The sequence below is a fragment of the Ranitomeya imitator genome, chromosome 5, assembly GCF_032444005.1.
Source record: "Ranitomeya imitator isolate aRanImi1 chromosome 5, aRanImi1.pri, whole genome shotgun sequence".
In the NCBI taxonomy this organism is placed as follows: Eukaryota; Metazoa; Chordata; class Amphibia; order Anura; family Dendrobatidae; genus Ranitomeya; species Ranitomeya imitator.
The window spans coordinates 636,469,126-636,489,843 of NC_091286.1; positions in this window are offsets into that span (position 1 = coordinate 636,469,126).

Sequence of the window (20,718 nt, forward strand, 5' to 3'; positions counted from 1 at the left end):
CCGTGTACCCCTGGAACCAATTTAAAATTGCCTACAGCCAGCCCAATTTTTTTATTCTAGGCCTTCGATGCCTGTCTGCGGTCCATTCTTTCCACTACTACTACACTGACCAGGCCACTGCTGCCCGTGTACCCCTGGAACCAATTTAAAATTGCCTACAGCCATGTGTTATTATTTTAGGCCTTCGATGCCTGTCTGCGGTCACTCCTTACAATATGCCTCCACTGACCACACCACTGCTGCCCGTGTACCCCTGGAACCAATTTAAAATTGCCTACAGCCATGTGTTATTATTTTAGGCCTTCGATGCCTGTCTGCGGTCACTCCTTCCACTAGGCCTCCACTGACCACACCACTGCTGCCCGTGTACCCCTGGAACCAATTTAAAATTGCCTACAGCCATGTGTTATTATTTTAGGCCTTCGATGCCTGTCTGCGGTCACTCCTTACAATATGCCTCCACTGACCACACCACTGCTGCCCGTGTACCCCTGGAACCAATTTAAAATTGCCTACAGCCAGCCCAATTTTTTTATTCTAGGCCTTCGATGCCTGTCTGCGGTCCATTCTTTCCACTACTACTACACTGACCAGGCCACTGCTGCCCGTGTACCCCTGGAACCAATTTAAAATTGCCTACAGCCATGTGTTATTATTTTAGGCCTTCGATGCCTGTCTGCGGTCACTCCTTACAATATGCCTCCACTGACCACACCACTGCTGCCCGTGTACCCCTGGAACCAATTTAAAATTGCCTACAGCCAGCCCAATTTTTTTATTCTAGGCCTTCGATGCCTGTCTGCGGTCCATTCTTTCCACTACTACTACACTGACCAGGCCACTGCTGCCCGTGTACCCCTGGAACCAATTTAAAATTGCCTACAGCCATGTGTTATTATTTTAGGCCTTCGATGCCTGTCTGCGGTCACTCCTTACAATATGCCTCCACTGACTACACCACTGCTGCCCGTGTACCCCTGGAACCAATTTAAAATTGCCTACAGCCAGCCCAATTTTTTTATTCTAGGCCTTCGATGCCTATCTGCGGTCCATTCTTTCCACTACTACTACACTGACCAGGCCACTGCTGCCCGTGTACCCCTGGAACCAATTTAAAATTGCCTACAGCCATGTGTTATTATTTTAGGCCTTCGATGCCTGTCTGCGGTCACTCCTTACAATATGCCTCCACTGACCACACCACTGCTGCCCGTGTACCCCTGGAACCAATTTAAAATTGCCTACAGCCATGTGTTATTATTTTAGGCCTTCGATGCCTGTCTGCGGTCACTCCTTACAATATGCCTCCACTGACCACACCACTGCTGCCCGTGTACCCCTGGAACCAATTTAAAATTGCCTACAGCCAGCCCAATTTTTTTATTCTAGGCCTTCGATGCCTGTCTGTGGTCCATTCTTTCCACTACTACTACACTGACCAGGCCACTGCTGCCCGTGTACCCCTGGAACCAATTTAAAATTGCCTACAGCCATGTGTTATTATTTTAGGCCTTCGATGCCTGTCTGCGGTCACTCCTTACAATATGCCTCCACTGACTACACCACTGCTGCCCGTGTACCCCTGGAACCAATTTAAAATTGCCTACAGCCAGCCCAATTTTTTTATTCTAGGCCTTCGATGCCTATCTGCGGTCCATTCTTTCCACTACTACTACACTGACCAGGCCACTGCTGCCCGTGTACCCCTGGAACCAATTTAAAATTGCCTACAGCCATGTGTTATTATTTTAGGCCTTCGATGCCTGTCTGCGGTCACTCCTTACAATATGCCTCCACTGACCACACCACTGCTGCCCGTGTACCCCTGGAACCAATTTAAAATTGCCTACAGCCATGTGTTATTATTTTAGGCCTTCGATGCCTGTCTGCGGTCACTCCTTACAATATGCCTCCACTGACCACACCACTGCTGCCCGTGTACCCCTGGAACCAATTTAAAATTGCCTACAGCCAGCCCAATTTTTTTATTCTAGGCCTTCGATGCCTGTCTGCGGTCCATTCTTTCCACTACTACTACACTGACCAGGCCACTGCTGCCCGTGTACCCCTGGAACCAATTTAAAATTGCCTACAGCCATGTGTTATTATTTTAGGCCTTCGATGCCTGTCTGCGGTCACTCCTTACAATATGCCTCCACTGACTACACCACTGTTGCCCGTGTACCCCTGGAACCAATTTAAAATTGCCTACAGCCAGCCCAATTTTTTTATTCTAGGCCTTCGATGCCTGTCTGCGGTCCATTCTTTCCACTACTACTACACTGACCAGGCCACTGCTGCCCGTGTACCCCTGGAACCAATTTAAAATTGCCTACAGCCATGTGTTATTATTTTAGGCCTTCGATGCCTGTCTGCGGTCACTCCTTACAATATGCCTCCACTGACCACACCACTGCTGCCCGTGTACCCCTGGAACCAATTTAAAATTGCCTACAGCCATGTGTTATTATTTTAGGCCTTCGATGCCTGTCTGCGGTCACTCCTTCCACTAGGCCTCCACTGACCACACCACTGCTGCCCGTGTACCCCTGGAACCAATTTAAAATTGCCTACAGCCACGTGTTATTATTTTAGGCCTTCGATGCCTGTCTGCGGTCACTCCTTACAATATGCCTCCACTGACCACACCACTGCTGCCCGTGTACCCCTGGAACCAATTTAAAATTGCCTACAGCCATGTGTTATTATTTTAGGCCTTCGATGCCTGTCTGCGGTCACTCCTTCCACTAGGCCTCCACTGACCACACCACTGCTGCCCGTGTACCCCTGGAACCAATTTAAAATTGCCTACAGCCATGTGTTATTATTTTAGGCCTTCGATGCCTGTCTGCGGTCACTCCTTACAATATGCCTCCACTGACCACACCACTGCTGCCCGTGTACCCCTGGAACCAATTTAAAATTGCCTACAGCCAGCCCAATTTTTTTATTCTAGGCCTTCGATGCCTGTCTGCGGTCCATTCTTTCCACTACTACTACACTGACCAGGCCACTGCTGCCCGTGTACCCCTGGAACCAATTTAAAATTGCCTACAGCCATGTGTTATTATTTTAGGCCTTCGATGCCTGTCTGCGGTCACTCCTTACAATATGCCTCCACTGACCACACCACTGCTGCCCGTGTACCCCTGGAACCAATTTAAAATTGCCTACAGCCAGCCCAATTTTTTTATTCTAGGCCTTCGATGCCTGTCTGCGGTCCATTCTTTCCACTACTACTACACTGACCAGGCCACTGCTGCCCGTGTACCCCTGGAACCAATTTAAAATTGCCTACAGCCATGTGTTATTATTTTAGGCCTTCGATGCCTGTCTGCGGTCACTCCTTACAATATGCCTCCACTGACTACACCACTGCTGCCCGTGTACCCCTGGAACCAATTTAAAATTGCCTACAGCCAGCCCAATTTTTTTATTCTAGGCCTTCGATGCCTATCTGCGGTCCATTCTTTCCACTACTACTACACTGACCAGGCCACTGCTGCCCGTGTACCCCTGGAACCAATTTAAAATTGCCTACAGCCATGTGTTATTATTTTAGGCCTTCGATGCCTGTCTGCGGTCACTCCTTACAATATGCCTCCACTGACCACACCACTGCTGCCCGTGTACCCCTGGAACCAATTTAAAATTGCCTACAGCCATGTGTTATTATTTTAGGCCTTCGATGCCTGTCTGCGGTCACTCCTTACAATATGCCTCCACTGACCACACCACTGCTGCCCGTGTACCCCTGGAACCAATTTAAAATTGCCTACAGCCAGCCCAATTTTTTTATTCTAGGCCTTCGATGCCTGTCTGCGGTCCATTCTTTCCACTACTACTACACTGACCAGGCCACTGCTGCCCGTGTACCCCTGGAACCAATTTAAAATTGCCTACAGCCATGTGTTATTATTTTAGGCCTTCGATGCCTGTCTGCGGTCACTCCTTACAATATGCCTCCACTGACTACACCACTGTTGCCCGTGTACCCCTGGAACCAATTTAAAATTGCCTACAGCCAGCCCAATTTTTTTATTCTAGGCCTTCGATGCCTGTCTGCGGTCCATTCTTTCCACTACTACTACACTGACCAGGCCACTGCTGCCCGTGTACCCCTGGAACCAATTTAAAATTGCCTACAGCCATGTGTTATTATTTTAGGCCTTCGATGCCTGTCTGCGGTCACTCCTTACAATATGCCTCCACTGACCACACCACTGCTGCCCGTGTACCCCTGGAACCAATTTAAAATTGCCTACAGCCATGTGTTATTATTTTAGGCCTTCGATGCCTGTCTGCGGTCACTCCTTCCACTAGGCCTCCACTGACCACACCACTGCTGCCCGTGTACCCCTGGAACCAATTTAAAATTGCCTACAGCCATGTGTTATTATTTTAGGCCTTCGATGCCTGTCTGCGGTCACTCCTTACAATATGCCTCCACTGACCACACCACTGCTGCCCGTGTACCCCTGGAACCAATTTAAAATTGCCTACAGCCAGCCCAATTTTTTTATTCTAGGCCTTCGATGCCTGTCTGCGGTCCATTCTTTCCACTACTACTACACTGACCAGGCCACTGCTGCCCGTGTACCCCTGGAACCAATTTAAAATTGCCTACAGCCATGTGTTATTATTTTAGGCCTTCGATGCCTGTCTGCGGTCACTCCTTACAATATGCCTCCACTGACTACACCACTGCTGCCCGTGTACCCCTGGAACCAATTTAAAATTGCCTACAGCCAGCCCAATTTTTTTATTCTAGGCCTTCGATGCCTATCTGCGGTCCATTCTTTCCACTACTACTACACTGACCAGGCCACTGCTGCCCGTGTACCCCTGGAACCAATTTAAATTTGCCTACAGCCATGTGTTATTATTTTAGGCCTTCGATGCCTGTCTGCGGTCACTCCTTACAATATGCCTCCACTGACCACACCACTGCTGCCCGTGTACCCCTGGAACCAATTTAAAATTGCCTACAGCCATGTGTTATTATTTTAGGCCTTCGATGCCTGTCTGCGGTCACTCCTTACAATATGCCTCCACTGACTACACCACTGCTGCCCGTGTACCCCTGGAACCAATTTAAAATTGCCTACAGCCAGCCCAATTTTTTTATTCTAGGCCTTCGATGCCTGTCTGCGGTCCATTCTTTCCACTACTACTACACTGACCAGGCCACTGCTGCCCGTGTACCCCTGGAACCAATTTAAAATTGCCTACAGCCATGTGTTATTATTTTAGGCCTTCGATGCCTGTCTGCGGTCACTCCTTACAATATGCCTCCACTGACCACACCACTGCTGCCCGTGTACCCCTGGAACCAATTTAAAATTGCCTACAGCCAGCCCAATTTTTTTATTCTAGGCCTTCGATGCCTGTCTGCGGTCCATTCTTTCCACTACTACTACACTGACCAGGCCACTGCTGCCCGTGTACCCCTGGAACCAATTTAAAATTGCCTACAGCCATGTGTTATTATTTTAGGCCTTCGATGCCTGTCTGCGGTCACTCCTTACAATATGCCTCCACTGACCACACCATTGCTGCCCGTGTACCCCTGGAACCAATTTAAAATTGCCTACAGCCAGCCCAATTTTTTTATTCTAGGCCTTCGATGCCTGTCTGCGGTCCATTCTTTCCACTACTACTACACTGACCAGGCCACTGCTGCCCGTGTACCCCTGGAACCACTTTTTACAATTGCCTACAGCCATGTGTTATTATTTTAGGCCTTCGATGCCTGTCTGCGGTCACTCCTTCCACTAGGCCTCCACTGACCGCACCACTGCTGCCCGTGTACCCCTGGAACCAATTTAAAATTGCCTACAGCCAGCCCAATTTTTTTACTTTAGGCCTTCGATGCCTGTCTGCGGTCACTCCTTCCACTAGGCCTCCACTGACCACACCACTGCTGCCCGTGTACCCCTGGAACCAATTTAAAATTGCCTACAGCCATGTGTTATTATTTTAGGCCTTCGATGCCTGTCTGCGGTCACTCCTTACAATATGCCTCCACTGACCACACCACTGCTGCCCGTGTACCCCTGGAACCAATTTAAAATTGCCTACAGCCAGCCCAATTTTTTTATTCTAGGCCTTCGATGCCTGTCTGCGGTCCATTCTTTCCACTACTACTACACTGACCAGGCCACTGCTGCCCGTGTACCCCTGGAACCAATTTAAAATTGCCTACAGCCAGCCCAATGTTTTTACTTTAGGCCTTCGATGCCTGTCTGCGGTCACTCCTTCCACTAGGCCTCCACTGACCACACCACTGCTGCCCGTGTACCCCTGGAACCAATTTAAAATTGCCTACAGCCATGTGTTATTATTTTAGGCCTTCGATGCCTGTCTGCGGTCACTCCTTCCACTAGGCCTCCACTGACCACACCACTGCTGCCCGTGTACCCCTGGAACCAACATCAGAAAATATAAAAATAAGTATTTTGCTTATAAAAAAGAAAATACTGGAGAGATATCAAATGCAGACATTTTAACATTAAAAACAAACACATACAACAAAAATCTGGTACAGTACTAAAAATGGCCACCAGGTACAATAACTTTCTCTTGCAAGTAGTTAACTGAAAGTTTTTTTCAATTTAAAACACAGATATGGCATCCACCGAGTGTTGTCCTGTCGCGTCTTCTTTATATTATTGCCAAGAAGATGCAAAACAATGAAAATAATAAAATCATTATTTACCAAAAAAATAGAGTAAGTCAAAACCACATTGCAAATAAACATTCATTACAAATAAAGAAGCAGGGCGCGTCCGAGGGTGAGTATATACCTAATAAGAATATAATCACCCTCGGACGCGCCCTGCTTCTTTCCGACAGCCTTCCTTCCTAAGAATCAGCCTTTCCATGGTGTAGAGAGAGGGTTTGTTACACTCCAAGGTGTTCCCCAGGTTGCCTTTCCTGAGCTTCGATCTTCATGCTCTCGTTTAGTAGTTGTCGGAAATTAGGCTGCATTAGGCCTACAAATTGGGTATGGGGTGGAGAGAGATGGTGTGTTACACTCCAAGGTGTTCCTCAGGTTTCCTTGCCATTGCTTCGGTCTTCCGACTCTCGTTTAGTAGTTGTAGAAAACTACACTGCATTAGGCCTAAAAAATGGGTATCGGGTGGAGAGAGATGGTGTGTTACACTCCAAGGTGTTCCCCAGGTTGCCTTTCCTGAGCTTCGATCTTCTGGCTCTCGTTTAGTAGTTGTTGGAAACTACACTGCATTAGGCCTACAAATTGGGTATGGGGTGTAGAGAAATGGTGTGTTCCACTCCAAGGTGTTCTCCAGGTTGCCTTTCCTGAGCTTCGATCTTCCGGCTCTCGTTTAGTAGTTCTTGGAAACTACACTGCATTAGGCCTACAAATTGGGTATGGGGTGTAGAGAGATGGTGTGTTCCACTCCAAGGTGTTCTCCAGGTTGCCTTTCCTGAGCTTCGATCTTCCGGCTCTCGTTTAGTAGTTGTTGGAAACTACACTGCATTAGGCCTACAAATTGGGTATGGGGTGTAGAGAGATGGTGTGTTCCACTCCAAGGTGTTCTCCAGGTGCCTTTCCTGAGCTTCGATCTTCCGGCTCTCGTTTAGTAGTTCTTGGAAACTACACTGCATTAGGCCTACAAATTGGGTATGGGGTGTAGAGAGATGGTGTGTTCCACTCCAAGGTGTTCTCCAGGTTGCCTTTCCTGAGCTTCGATCTTCCAGCTCTCGTTTAGTAGTTCTTGGAAACTACACTGCATTAGGCCTACAAATTGGGTATGGGGTGTAGAGAGATGGTGTGTTCCACTCCAAGGTGTTCTCCAGGTTGCCTTTCCTGAGCTTCGATCTTCCGGCTCTCGTTTAGTAGTTCTTGGAAACTACGCTGCATTAGGCCTACAAATTGGGTATGGGGTGTAGAGAGATGGTGTGTTCCACTCCAAGGTGTTCTCCAGGTTGCCTTTCCTGAGCTTCGATCTTCCAGCCCTCGTTTAGTAGTTCTTGGAAACTACACTGCATTAGGCCTACAAATTGGGTATGGGGTGTAGAGAGATGGTGTGTTCCACTCCAAGGTGTTCTCCAGGTTGCCTTTCCTGAGCTTCGATCTTCCGGCTCTCGTTTAGTAGTTCTTGGAAACTACACTGCATTAGGCCTACAAATTGGGTATGGGGTGTAGAGAGATGGTGTGTTCCACTCCAAGGTGTTCTCCAGGTTGCCTTTCCTGAGCTTCGATCTTCCGGCTCTCGTTTAGTAGTTGTTGGAAACTACGCTGCATTAGGCCTACAAATTGGGTATGGGGTGTAGAGAGATGGTGTGTTCCACTCCAAGGTGTTCCCCAGGTTTCCTCGCCAATGCTTCGATCTTCATGCTCTCGTTTAGTAGTTGTTGGAAACTACACTGCATTAGGCCTACAAATTTGGTACGGGGTGTAGAGAGATGGTGTGTTCCACTCCAAGGTGTTCTCCAGGTTGCCTTTCCTGAGCTTCGATCTTCCGGCTCTCGTTTAGTAGTTCTTGGAAACTACACTGCATTAGGCCTACAAATTGGGTATGGGGTGTAGAGAGATGGTGTGTTCCACTCCAAGGTGTTCTCCAGGTTGCCTTTCCTGAGCTTCGATCTTCCGGCTCTCGTTTAGTAGTTGTTGGAAACTACACTGCATTAGGCCTACAAATTGGGTATGGGGTGTAGAGAGATGGTGTGTTCCACTCCAAGGTGTTCTCCAGGTTGCCTTTCCTGAGCTTCGATCTTCCAGCTCTCGTTTAGTAGTTCTTGGAAACTACACTGCATTAGGCCTACAAATTGGGTATGGGGTGTAGAGAAATGGTGTGTTCCACTCCAAGGTGTTCTCCAGGTTGCCTTTCCTGAGCTTCGATCTTCCGGCTCTCGTTTAGTAGTTGTTGGAAACTACACTGCATTAGGCCTACAAATTGGGTATGGGGTGTAGAGAGATGGTGCGTTCCACTCCAAGGTGTTCCCCAGGTTTCCTCGCCAATGCTTCGATCTTCATGCTCTCGTTTAGTAGTTGTTGGAAAATACGCTGCATTAGGCCTACAAATTGGGTATGGGGTGTAGAGAGATGGTGTGTTCCACTCCAAGGTGTTCTCCAGGTTGCCTTTCCTGAGCTTCGATCTTCCGGCTCTCGTTTAGTAGTTCTTGGAAACTACACTGCATTAGGCCTACAAATTGGGTATGGGGTGTAGAGAGATGGTGTGTTCCACTCCAAGGTGTTCTCCAGGTTGCCTTTCCTGAGCTTCGATCTTCCGGCTCTCGTTTAGTAGTTCTTGGAAACTACACTGCATTAGGCCTACAAATTGGGTATGGGGTGTAGAGAGATGGTGTGTTCCACTCCAAGGTGTTCTCCAGGTTGCTTTTCCTGAGCTTCGATCTTCCGGCTCTCGTTTAGTAGTTGTTGGAAACTACACTGCATTAGGCCTACAAATTGGGTATGGGGTGTAGAGAGATGGTGTGTTCCACTCCAAGGTGTTCTCCAGGTTGCCTTTCCTGAGCTTCGATCTTCCGGCTCTCGTTTAGTAGTTCTTGGAAACTACACTGCATTAGGCCTACAAATTGGGTATGGGGTGTAGAGAGATGGTGTGTTCCACTCCAAGGTGTTCTCCAGGTTGCCTTTCCTGAGCTTCGATCTTCCGGCTCTCGTTTAGTAGTTCTTGGAAACTGCACTGCATTAGGCCTACAAATTGGGTATGGGGTGTAGAGAGATGGTGTGTTCCACTCCAAGGTGTTCTCCAGGTTGCCTTTCCTGAACTTCTATCTTCAGGCTCTCATTAAATTGTGGTTAAACGGAACAACTGCATTTGGCGTACTAGTTGGTTTGGGGCCTACTATCGGTGTCTGCCACTCCTTGCTGTTCTCCTGGTTTCCTGTCCTGAAATTCCGTTTTCAGGCGCTCGTTAAGTAGTTGTTAATGTTAGACTGCATTTGGCCTACTAGTTGGGTTGGGGCCTACTATAGGTGTCTGCCACTCCTTGCTGTTCTCCTCCACTGAACAAAGCTGTGCCGCCTGTTTACTACGGTTGCCAATTTTGAACTGCATTTCGACTACTTACTGATTTGGGCCTACTCTCTGTGTCAGCCTCTCATTCCAGTTGTCCTCCACTGCAATGCCCCCTGGTTATTCCTGTGTTATCAATTTTGAACTGCATTTAGCCAACTTTATTCTTTGGGCCTATATCTGTGTTTCCTCCTCATCCTGCCCATTGCCCAGCCAGTGATAGATGAGTCTGCTGGTACATTGACCCATAACGCAACATTCCCCGTGCACGCTACACAACAACATTGTGACCCTGCTGAAAGTCAGGTTGCTCTTCCCGCATACCATACCACCTTACACGGGGACAAAGAGGAAGGTGCAGATGAAAGTGCAGGTTCCTTCATCAGGTGGGGGGAGGAATACTAGTTGGCGATGTCACTGGCACAAGGCCTCTCATAGTACGCAAAAGTGTTGCTGCCGGTGGGAGGCGCCCCCGCCGTGCAAACACACCGCTGTACTTTGAGGGGCCCTGTGCCAGTGCCAATGCCAACGAGTGGGCCCCCCCTGCTTGCTCAGGTTCACAGCACTTGCAAAGTTGAAATACTTACATCTCCCTGCTCCACTGCCGTGACGTGGTCCAGATTTCCTGGGCCCACTAATTACTTGAACCAGCCCTACCCACCACAACTTTAGCCAAATGACCCCCAATTTCAAATGCCTTCCAATTATTATAAGGTAAATTACGCTTGACAAGCTTCATTAAGAAGAATGGATGGTTTTGACATTAAAATGGGCACTCTAGGTGTTTTCCTGGCCCCCACTCACTGCCGACTATGCTGCCCCATTGACTTGCATTGGGTTTCGTGTTTCGGTCGATCCCGACTTTACGTCATAATCGGCCGATTTCACTCGACCCGACTTTTGAGATAGTCGGGTTTCGCGAAACCCGGCTCGACTCTAAAAAGGTCAAGGTCGCTCAACTCTACTTAAGAGCAATATCGTCATTATTTTTGCTTTAAGTATTGTATCATCTTTATCTCTTACTTATGAATGTTGTATATGAACCTCTGAATTGTAAAGCGCAGCGGAATATGTTGACACTATATAAATAAAAATTATTATTATTGTGAACTATTGGACAGCAAGGGGCCCATTTACTGTTCTTTCCACAGGGGCCCTCTTCTATCTGTGTCCATCAGTGGTGTGATCCCCACCACAGCCCCCACTATACAGTGTGATTCCCCACATCTTTCCTATACAATTATTCAGATCTCCCACTATCCTCCCATAGTATAATGTCAGCACAGCCCTCCAAACCTGTATGATGCCCCAACAGACTCCCCCCTCTCACACAATATGTTGGCAGTTGTTTAACACTACGCATTATGGAGTGTAAATTAACCTTTAGAAAAACCTATAAAAATGGCACCCACCATAAAGCATCATTTAACCACTTTAACTAGACGAAGAAAGCAAAGTTACATGATTTGCTGACATTTTAATCAGGATCTTAACTATAAGGGGTGAAAAAGTTGAAGGCCCTGTTTCCTGAGTAGCCCAAACGTCTCTATGCCCCATTTGAGGAGACCTGTATTATAAATGGCACATGGGGACTTCATGACATGATGCATTGTAGACTAGTAGTTTTAAGCTACACCTCTGGTATTCTACAGTCAGAAATGCAAACTGAAGATTCTTGGTGCCAATGGCAATCTGTCATGGTGCCCAAGTACTTATGATGTGCCATGTGCAATATTAAAATTGTCTCTTCAGAGAGGACTAGAACTCTAGGGCCACCTATAGGAAGTAACAATCGTAAAAGTCAATGTCAACCCTTTAACAAGACTTGTCACATGACTTTGGATAAAAGCCAAAACCAGGAGCTCAATTTTCAGCCATTGTGTTTTGGGGTACTGCCCCTCATCAGTGCAAAGTGTGAGATCTTGTTTGGCTAGGTGAGTGGCGTCTGACCGGGATCCAAGGGATAACGTTTCTCCTTGCGGAGAGTGACATGTTAAGTATGCCGAGATGAAGAGACTTTTAAGCCGCAATGCCCCTCTGGGAAATATGCAAATTGTCTGTTTAGAGGAAGAGGACTAGAACTCTAGTGCCACCTATAGGAAGTAGCAATCCTAATATTTTTAATGTTACTGATTCTCATAAGGGAAATAAACTTTTGGGGCTCAATCTTGTACTGGGTCCAGTGCGACTACTACCTATGCACTCGTTATAGTCATGCGAATAGCTATGCTATCATTGTATTATTCATTTACATTACAATATTTCCTACATTGTTCCTTTCTTTGCATAGATATGAGCAGTAGAATCAGAACTCTAGAACCTGATGTAAAGAGTCAGTGGCGACCATCAAAATTGTAGGATGATCCCAACTAAACCCTATTCTTCAATATGGTATGAGATGAGACAGTCGATGAAGAAGGTGGCAGAGGTCAGGAGGGTCACTCCGAGGATAAAATACTTTCATCTATTGTGTTGGGGTTAACAGGCTCTCCTCAGGGAGCCAGTGGCACAAGATTAATTACGTGTTGCAGTTGGTGCACCATTGTCTCCTTGAAAAGAAGAAAACACTGAGGATGACTAGAGGCACAGAAGAGACTCCCAGTTCACACAGTGGATATCAGAGGTGGGAGATAGACAGGAGCATTCGATTCACCGAGGACAAACATTCCACAGCCATATTTATCTTAGAAATTAATGATCGGTAGACATGAAGAAAGCACAAGTCAGTATGATTAAGTGGCCTAGGTTTTGGAGTTGAGATCACAGTGAAATATCAATCATGGTTCAATGCTGGTCTACATAAAAGTCTGATAATTTGCATTATATGTCTTTCTCGCATTCACCTGCTCACCAAGACACCACAAACTTAAAGAGAAGTCTGCATTATGCATAAGGCGTATGTACGTAATGTAAATAATATCCACCAATTACTCTGCAAATGATGCCACTGGGATTACTCATTGTTTTTATCATTGCTTTTTTTTTTCTTGCCTCTGACACGGAGACTCTCACAGTGGGTGATAGATGCTATCTCTGTGTAGAATGTAAAAGATGATAGCTTTGTAAAATATCACAAACAATATCGCATTTATTCTTGTAAATTATGTACAGTAAGGAGTAGGGAGGTACTTATACAGAATACAGTTTGTATAATAAACATGCATCTGGGTCATTCTGTCTTCTTGGCTCATAAGTCTAAGTTTTTGATAAGGTAGAATTTTGGATAATTGTCCATAAGCAAATTCAGAGAATGTTATTTAGAACACGATATAGGCATTTAGAGCAATGAAAACCCAAAAGTCATTATCTCAGTAAATTAGAATAATTAACAAACAACATCTGCAAAGACTTACTAAGCATTTACAGAGGTCCTTTAGTCTATTTCAGTAGTCTCCACAATCATGAGGAATCATTGACACACTCCATAAGTAGGGTAAGCCACAAAAGGTCATTGCTAAAGAAGCTGGCTGTTCACAAAGTGCTGTATCCAAGAATATTAATGGAAAGTTGAGTGGAAGGAAAAAGTGTGGTAGAAAAAGGTGCACATGCAACCGGGATAACCGCAGTCTTGAAAGGATTCTTAAAGGGAACCTGTCACCCCGTTTTTTCAGATTGAGATAAAAATACTGTTAAATAGGGCCTGCGCAGTGCGTTACAATAGTGTATGTAGTGTACCCTGATTCCCCACCTATGCTGCGAAATATATTACCAAAGTCGCCGTTTTTGCCTGTCAATCAGGCTGGTCAGTTCGGGTGGGCGTGGTGACATCGCTGTTTCTTCCCCAGCTTTCCGTTGGTGGCGTAGTGGTGTGCGCATGTCCAAGTGCCGAATCCACTGCGCTCAGGTGAAGAAAAAGCGCGCGATCTGCGCTATTACCCTTGTCATCGGTGGGGGCGGCCATCTTCCTGGGGCCGCGCGTGCGCAGATGGAGTGCTCTGCTGCACGGGGCTTCAGGAAAATGGCCGCGGGATGCCACGCGTACGCAGATGGAGATCGCGGCGGCCATTTTCCTGAAGCCGAGATGCAAACTCGGAGTCAATCCTCGACTGATGCAGTAGACTGGTCGCAGGACTCCATTATGCTCTTGGTACAAGGGTCAAGACTGCTTCAAGCCGCTCAAAAGAAGCATCCACATAAAGTGCATATGGTTTGTTGGGGTCAGCATAGGCCAACACTGGTGCCTGTGTCAAGCAGGTCTTGAGTTTCTCAAAGGCATCATCACACACTGGTGTTATGACCTGGTGGTTAGGAGCACCCGACCTGATAGTTAAACTCATACAGGACAAGCTCTGGGATGTGGGAGCTCTGCTGACCGCAAGCCCTAATCCTATCGCACACACTAGAAATAGCCGTGGAGCGCTCCTGACGCTCCCTATGCGCCTCGTCACAGCCTAAGGACTAGCTAGTAGGGTTGAGCGAAACGGGTCGAACATTTTCAAAAGTCGCCGACTTTTGGCTAAGTCGGGGTTTCATGAAACCCGATCCGACCCCTGTGCGGGGTCGGCCATGCGGTACGCGACTTTCACGCCAAAGTCGCGTTTCAATGACGCGAAAAGCGCCATTTCTCAGCCAATGAAGGTAAACGCAGAGTGTGGGCAGCGTGATGACATAGGTCCTGGTCCCCACCATCTTAGAGAAGGGCATTGCAGTGATTGGCTTGCTGTCTGCGACGTCACAGGGGCTATAAAGAGGCGTTCCCGCCGACCGCCATCTTACTGCTGCTGATCTGAGCTTAGGGAGAGGTTGCTGCCGCTTTGTCAGAAGCAGGGATAGCGTTAGGCAGGGTCCATTAACCACAAAACCGCTTGTGCTGCAGCGATTTGCACTGTCCAACACCACCCTCGGTGTGCAGGGACAGTGGAAGTTTTTTTTTTTTTTTTTCCCCTCAGCGCTGTAGCTCATTGGGCTGCCCTAGAAGGCTCCCTGATAGCTGCATTGCTGTGTGTACGCCGCTGTGCAAACCAACTGCTTTTTTCAAAGCACAAATCCTCTTGTTCCTTCCTTTCTGCACAGCTATCTTTTTTGTTTGTCCACACTTTTTATTTCATTTGTGCATCAGTCCACTCCTTATTGCTGCCTGCCATACCTGGCTGAGATTACTGCAGGCAGGGAGATAGTAGCTGCCTGCCATACCTGGCTGAGATTACTGCAGGCAGGGAGATAGTAATTGTAGGACATTCCCTGTTTTTTTTTTTTTTTTTTTTTTTGGTGGGAGATTAAGATTGGCAATTTGGCATTTCTGCTAGAGTGCCATCCCTGTGTGTGCCATCTCTCTCACATAGTGGGCCATAGAAAGCCTTTTCATTTTTCTGTATTTTTTTTTGTGGGGTGTATAAATTCTCCCTGATAAAAATACAGTGGGAGATTAATATTGGCCTTTGGGCTTGTGTGCCAGTCCTGAGTGTGCCATCTCTCTCACAAATAGTGGGCCATAGAAAGCCTATTTTATTTTTTTTGGGGTTTTATAAATTCTCCCTGAAAAAAAGGGAGATTAATATTGGCCTCTGGGCTTGTGTGCCAGTCCTGAGCGTGCCATCTGTGCCAGCCCTGAGCCTGCCATCTCTCTCACAAATAGTGGGCCATAGAAAGCCTATTTAATTTTTTTTTTGGTTTTATAAATTTTCCCTGAAAAAAGGGAGATTAATATTGGCCTCTGGGCTTGTGTGCCAGTTGTGAGCGTGCCATCTGTGCCAGTCCTGAGCGTGCCATCTCTCTCACAAATAGTGGGCCATAGAAAGCCTATTTAAATATTTTTTTGGTTTTATAAATTCTCCCAGAAAAAAAGGGAGATTAATATTGGCCTCTGGGCTTCTGTGCCAGTCCTGAGCGTGCCATCTGTGCCAGTCCTGAGCGTCCCATCTCTCTCACAAATAGTGGGCCATAGAAAGCCTATTTTTTTTTTTGGGGGGTTTTTAGAAATTCTCCCTGGAAAAAAAAAGGGAGATTAATATTGCCCTTTGGGCTTGTGTGCCAGTACTAAGCGTTCCATCTCTCTCTCTCTCTCTCTCTTAGTCAGTGGGCCATAGAACGCCTATTTTTGGTTTTATTTGTTTTCTAAATTCTCCCTGAAAAAATCATTTTATTTCATTTGGTTTCTAAATTCTTCCTGACAAAATCATATTTTTTTTATTATTTTTTTTTCTAAAGTCTCCCTGAAAAAAAAAAAAAAAACAGTGGGAGATTAATATTGGCCTTTCTGCTTGTGTGCCAGTCTTGACTCCTGGGTGCGTCATCTCTCAGTCAGTGGGCCATAGAACGCCTATTTTTGGTTTTATTTGTTTTATAAATTCTCCCTGAAAAAATCATTTTATTTTATTTGGTTTCTAAATTCTTCCTGATAAAATCATATTTTTTTTATTATTTTTTTTTCTAAAGTCTCCCTGAAAAAAAAAAAAAAAAAACAACCAAAAAAAACAGTGGGAGATTAATATTGGCCTTTCTGCTTGTGTGCCAGTCTTGACTCCTGGGTGTGCCATCTCTCTCTCTCTCTCTCTCTCTCTCTCTCTCTCTCTCCAATTGTGGTCCATAGAAAGCCTATATTTTTTTTCCTTGATTTGGGTTCCAAAATCTACCAGAGAAAATAACTCCATCAATCATTGGTAGAAAAATATTGGCCTCTGGGCTTGTGTGCCACTCCTGATTCCTGTGTGCGTCATCTCTCAGTCAGTGGGCCATAGAACGCCTATTTTTGGTTTTATTTGTTTTATAAATTCTCCCTGAAAAAATCATTTTATTTTATTTGGTTTCTAAATTCTTCCTGATAAAATCATATTTTTTTTATTATTTTTTTTTCTAAAGTCTCCCTGAAAAAAAAAAAAAAAAAAAAAAAAACAGTGGGAGATTAATATTGGCCTTTCTGCTTGTGTGCCAGTCTTGACTCCTGGGTGCGTCATCTCTCAGTCAGTGGGCCATAGAACGCCTATTTTTGGTTTTATTTGTTTTATAAATTCTCCCTGAAAAAATCATTTTATTTTATTTGGTTTCTAAATTCTTCCTGATAAAATCATATTTTTTTTATTATTTTTTTTTCTAAAGTCTCCCTGAAAAAAAAAAAAAAAAAAAAAAAAAACAGTGGGAGATTAATATTGGCCTTTCTGCTTGTGTGCCAGTCTTGACTCCTGGGTGTGCCATCTCTCTCTCTCTCTCTCTCTCCAATTGTGGTCCATAGAAAGCCTATATTTTTTTTCCTTGATTTGGGTTCCAAAATCTACCAGAGAAAATAACTCCATCAATCATTGGTAGAAAAATATTGGCCTCTGGGCTTGTGTGCCACTCCTGATTCCTGTGTGCGTCATCTCTCACTCAGTGGCCCATAGAAAGCATATAGTTTGTTACATTTGTTTTCTAAATTCTCCCTGCAAAAATCAATGTTTTTTTTTGGGGGGGGTTTCTAAAGTGTTCCTGAAAAAAATAAAAATAAAAAAAAAATAATAGTGTGACATTAATATTAACATTTGTGCTTCAGTGACAGTCCTGCGTGTGGGGCATCTCTCTAATTTGCAGCCACCAAAAAAAGAGTGTGTAACATTGGGCCTGATTTTCGCTGTGGTCTCACCAACCTGTAAAGGGGTAGCTAAATCATACTGAAGTTATAGCTCACCGTGTAAGTTGTGTGACTGCAACAAATAACGTTAGTTTGGTTATGTTTTTAAAACAATGAGGAAGTCTAGTGGAAGAGGTCGTGGCCGGGGGCGTTCATTGTCAGCTGGTAATGAGGGTAGTGGTAGTGGTGGAGCATCAGGTGGTCGTGGGGAAAAAAATATTGCACCTAAGTCTGGAGCTGTGGAGCCAGGTTCGTCGTCCGGCTACACAAGGCCTCGAACGCTCCCTTTTCTGGGATTAGGAAAACCGCTTTTAAAGCCGGAGCAGCAAGAGCAAGTTTTGGCTTATCTTGCTGACTCAGCCTCTAGCTCTTTTGCCTCCTCTCGTGAAACTGGTAAAAGTAAAAGCAGCGCGTCGTTAGTGGATGTTCACGGTCAGGGACAAGTCACTTCCTTGTCCTCTTCAGCAAAAACAACAACAGAGAAGAATGCAGCAGGCGACACAACGGGTTACTCCATGGAGCTCTTTACACATACCGTCCCTGGCTTAGAAAGTGAAGCAGTTAACAGTCCATGCCCATTACAAATTGAATCTGACATGGAGTGCACTGACGCACAGCCACAGCCAGACTACTATGCTGGTCCTTTGACTCAGACCACAACATTGCCCTCGCAGGGTGCTGATCAAGAATCAGACCCTGATGAGACTATGTTGCCCCATCACGAACGCTATACCACCGAACGACACGGTGACACAGACGAAGTTGCGCAGGAGGTACAAGAAGAGTTATTAGATGACCCAGTTCTTGACCCCGATTGGCAGCCATTGGGGGAACAGGGTGCAGGCGGCAGCAGTTCTGAAGCAGAGGAGGAGGAGGGGCCGCAGCAGGCATCAACATCGCCACAGGTTCCATCTGCCGGGCCCGTATCTTGCCCAAAACGCGTGGCAAAGCCAAAACCTGGTGGAGGACAGCGTGGCCATCCGGTTAAAGCTCAGTCTGCAATGCCTGAAAAGGTATCCGATGCTAGAAATAGTGCAGTCTGGCATTTTTTTAAACAACATCCAATTGATCAGCGCAAAGTCATCTGTCAAAAATGTTCTACTTCCTTAAGCAGAGGTCAGAATCTGAAAAGTCTCAATACTAGTTGCATGCATAGACATTTAACCACCATGCATTTGAAAGCTTGGACTAACTACCAAACGTCCCTTAAGGTTGTTGCACCCTCGGCCAATGAAGCTAGTCATCAACGCAACATCCCTTCCGGCAGTGTAGGACCACCATTTAGCGCACCACCTGCTGTATCTGTGCAGGTATCTTTGCCAGGCCAAAGCAGTCAGGGTCAGGGAATCACCAGTTTCGTAGTAGGAAACACTGCATCTAGGGCACCGGCGGCAACAATACCATCTCCCACCGTCTCTCAGTCTGCCATGTCCACCGGCACCCCCGCTAGTTCCACGATCTCCATCTCTCCAGTCCAGCTCACCCTACATGAGACTATGGTTAGAAAAAGGAAGTACTTAGCCTCGCATCCGCGTACACAGGGTTTGAAGGCCCACATAGCTAGACTAATCTCGTTAGAGATGATGCCCTACCGGTTAGTTGAAAGCGAAGCTTTCAAAGACCTGATGGACTACGCTGTACCACGCTACGAGCTACCCAGTCGACACTTTTTTTCCAGAAAAGCCATCCCAGCCCTCCACCAGCATGTTAAAGAGCGCATCGTCCATGCACTCAGGCAATCTGTGAGCACAAAGGTGCACCTGACAACAGATGCATGGACCAGTAGGCATGGCCAGGGACGTTACGTGTCCATCACGGCACACTGGGTAAATGTGGTGGATTCAGGGTCCACAGGGGACAGCAAGTTTGGGACAGTTCTGCCTAGCCCACGGTCTAGTAAACAGTTGTCTGTAGCCGTTCGCACCCCCTCCTCCTCCTCCTCCTCCTCGTCCTCCTGCAGAAGCAAGAGCTCGTCCACAGACCGCAGTCGCACAAACACTCCATCCGCACCTGCCACTGTTGCACACCAGGTCTCCCATTATGGGGCAGCTACTGGCATACGTCAGCAGGCTGTATTGGCTATGAAGTGTTTGGGCGACAATAGACACACCGTGGAAGTTCTGTCCGAGTTCTTGCAGCAAGAAACGCAGTCGTGGCTGGGCACTGTAGATCTTGAGGCAGGCAAGGTAGTGAGTGATAACGGAAGGAATTTCATGGCTGCCATCTCCCTTTCCCAACTGAAACACATTCCTTGCCTGGCTCACACCTTAAACCTGGTGGTGCAGTGCTTCCTGAAAAGTTATCCGGGGTTATCCGACCTGCTCCTCAAAGTGCGTGGACTTTGCGCACATATCCGCCGTTCGCCTGTACACTCCAGCCGTATGCAGACCTATCAGCGTTCTTTGAACCTTCCCCAGCATCGCCTAATCATAGACGTTGCAACAAGGTGGAACTCAACACTGCACATGCTTCAGAGACTGTGCGAACAGAGGCGGGCTGTTATGTTTTTGTGGGAGGATACACATACACGGGCAGGCAGTAGGATGGCAGACATGGAGTTGTCAGGTGTGCAGTGGTCGAAGATTCAAGACATGTGTCAAGTCCTTCAGTGTTTTGAGGAATGCACACGGCTGGTTAGTGCAGACAACGCCATAATAAGCATGAGCATCCCCCTAATGCGTCTGCTGATGCAAAGTTTGACGCACATAAAGGATCAGGCGTCTGCACCAGAGGAAGAGGAAAGCCTTGATGACAGTCAGCGATTGTCTGGTCAGGGCAGTGTACATGACGAGGTAGCGGGCGAAGAGGAGGTGGAGGATGAGGAGGATGATGGGGATGAGTATATTTTTAATGAGGAAGCTTTCCCGGGGGCACGGGAAATTGGTGGCGTGGCAAGGCCGGGTTCTGGTTTTTTGAGGGACACAAGTGACGTAGATTTGCCTGCAACTGCCCCTCAACCAAGCACAACCGCAGATTTGACAACGGGAACTTTGGCCCACATGGCGGATTATGCCTTGCGTATCCTCAAAAGGGACACACGCATTACAAAAATGATGAACGATGACGATTACTGGTTGGCCTGCCTCCTTGATCCTCGCTATAAAGGCAAATTGCAAAATATTATGCCACATGAGAACTTGGAACTAATATTAGCAACAAAACAATCAACTCT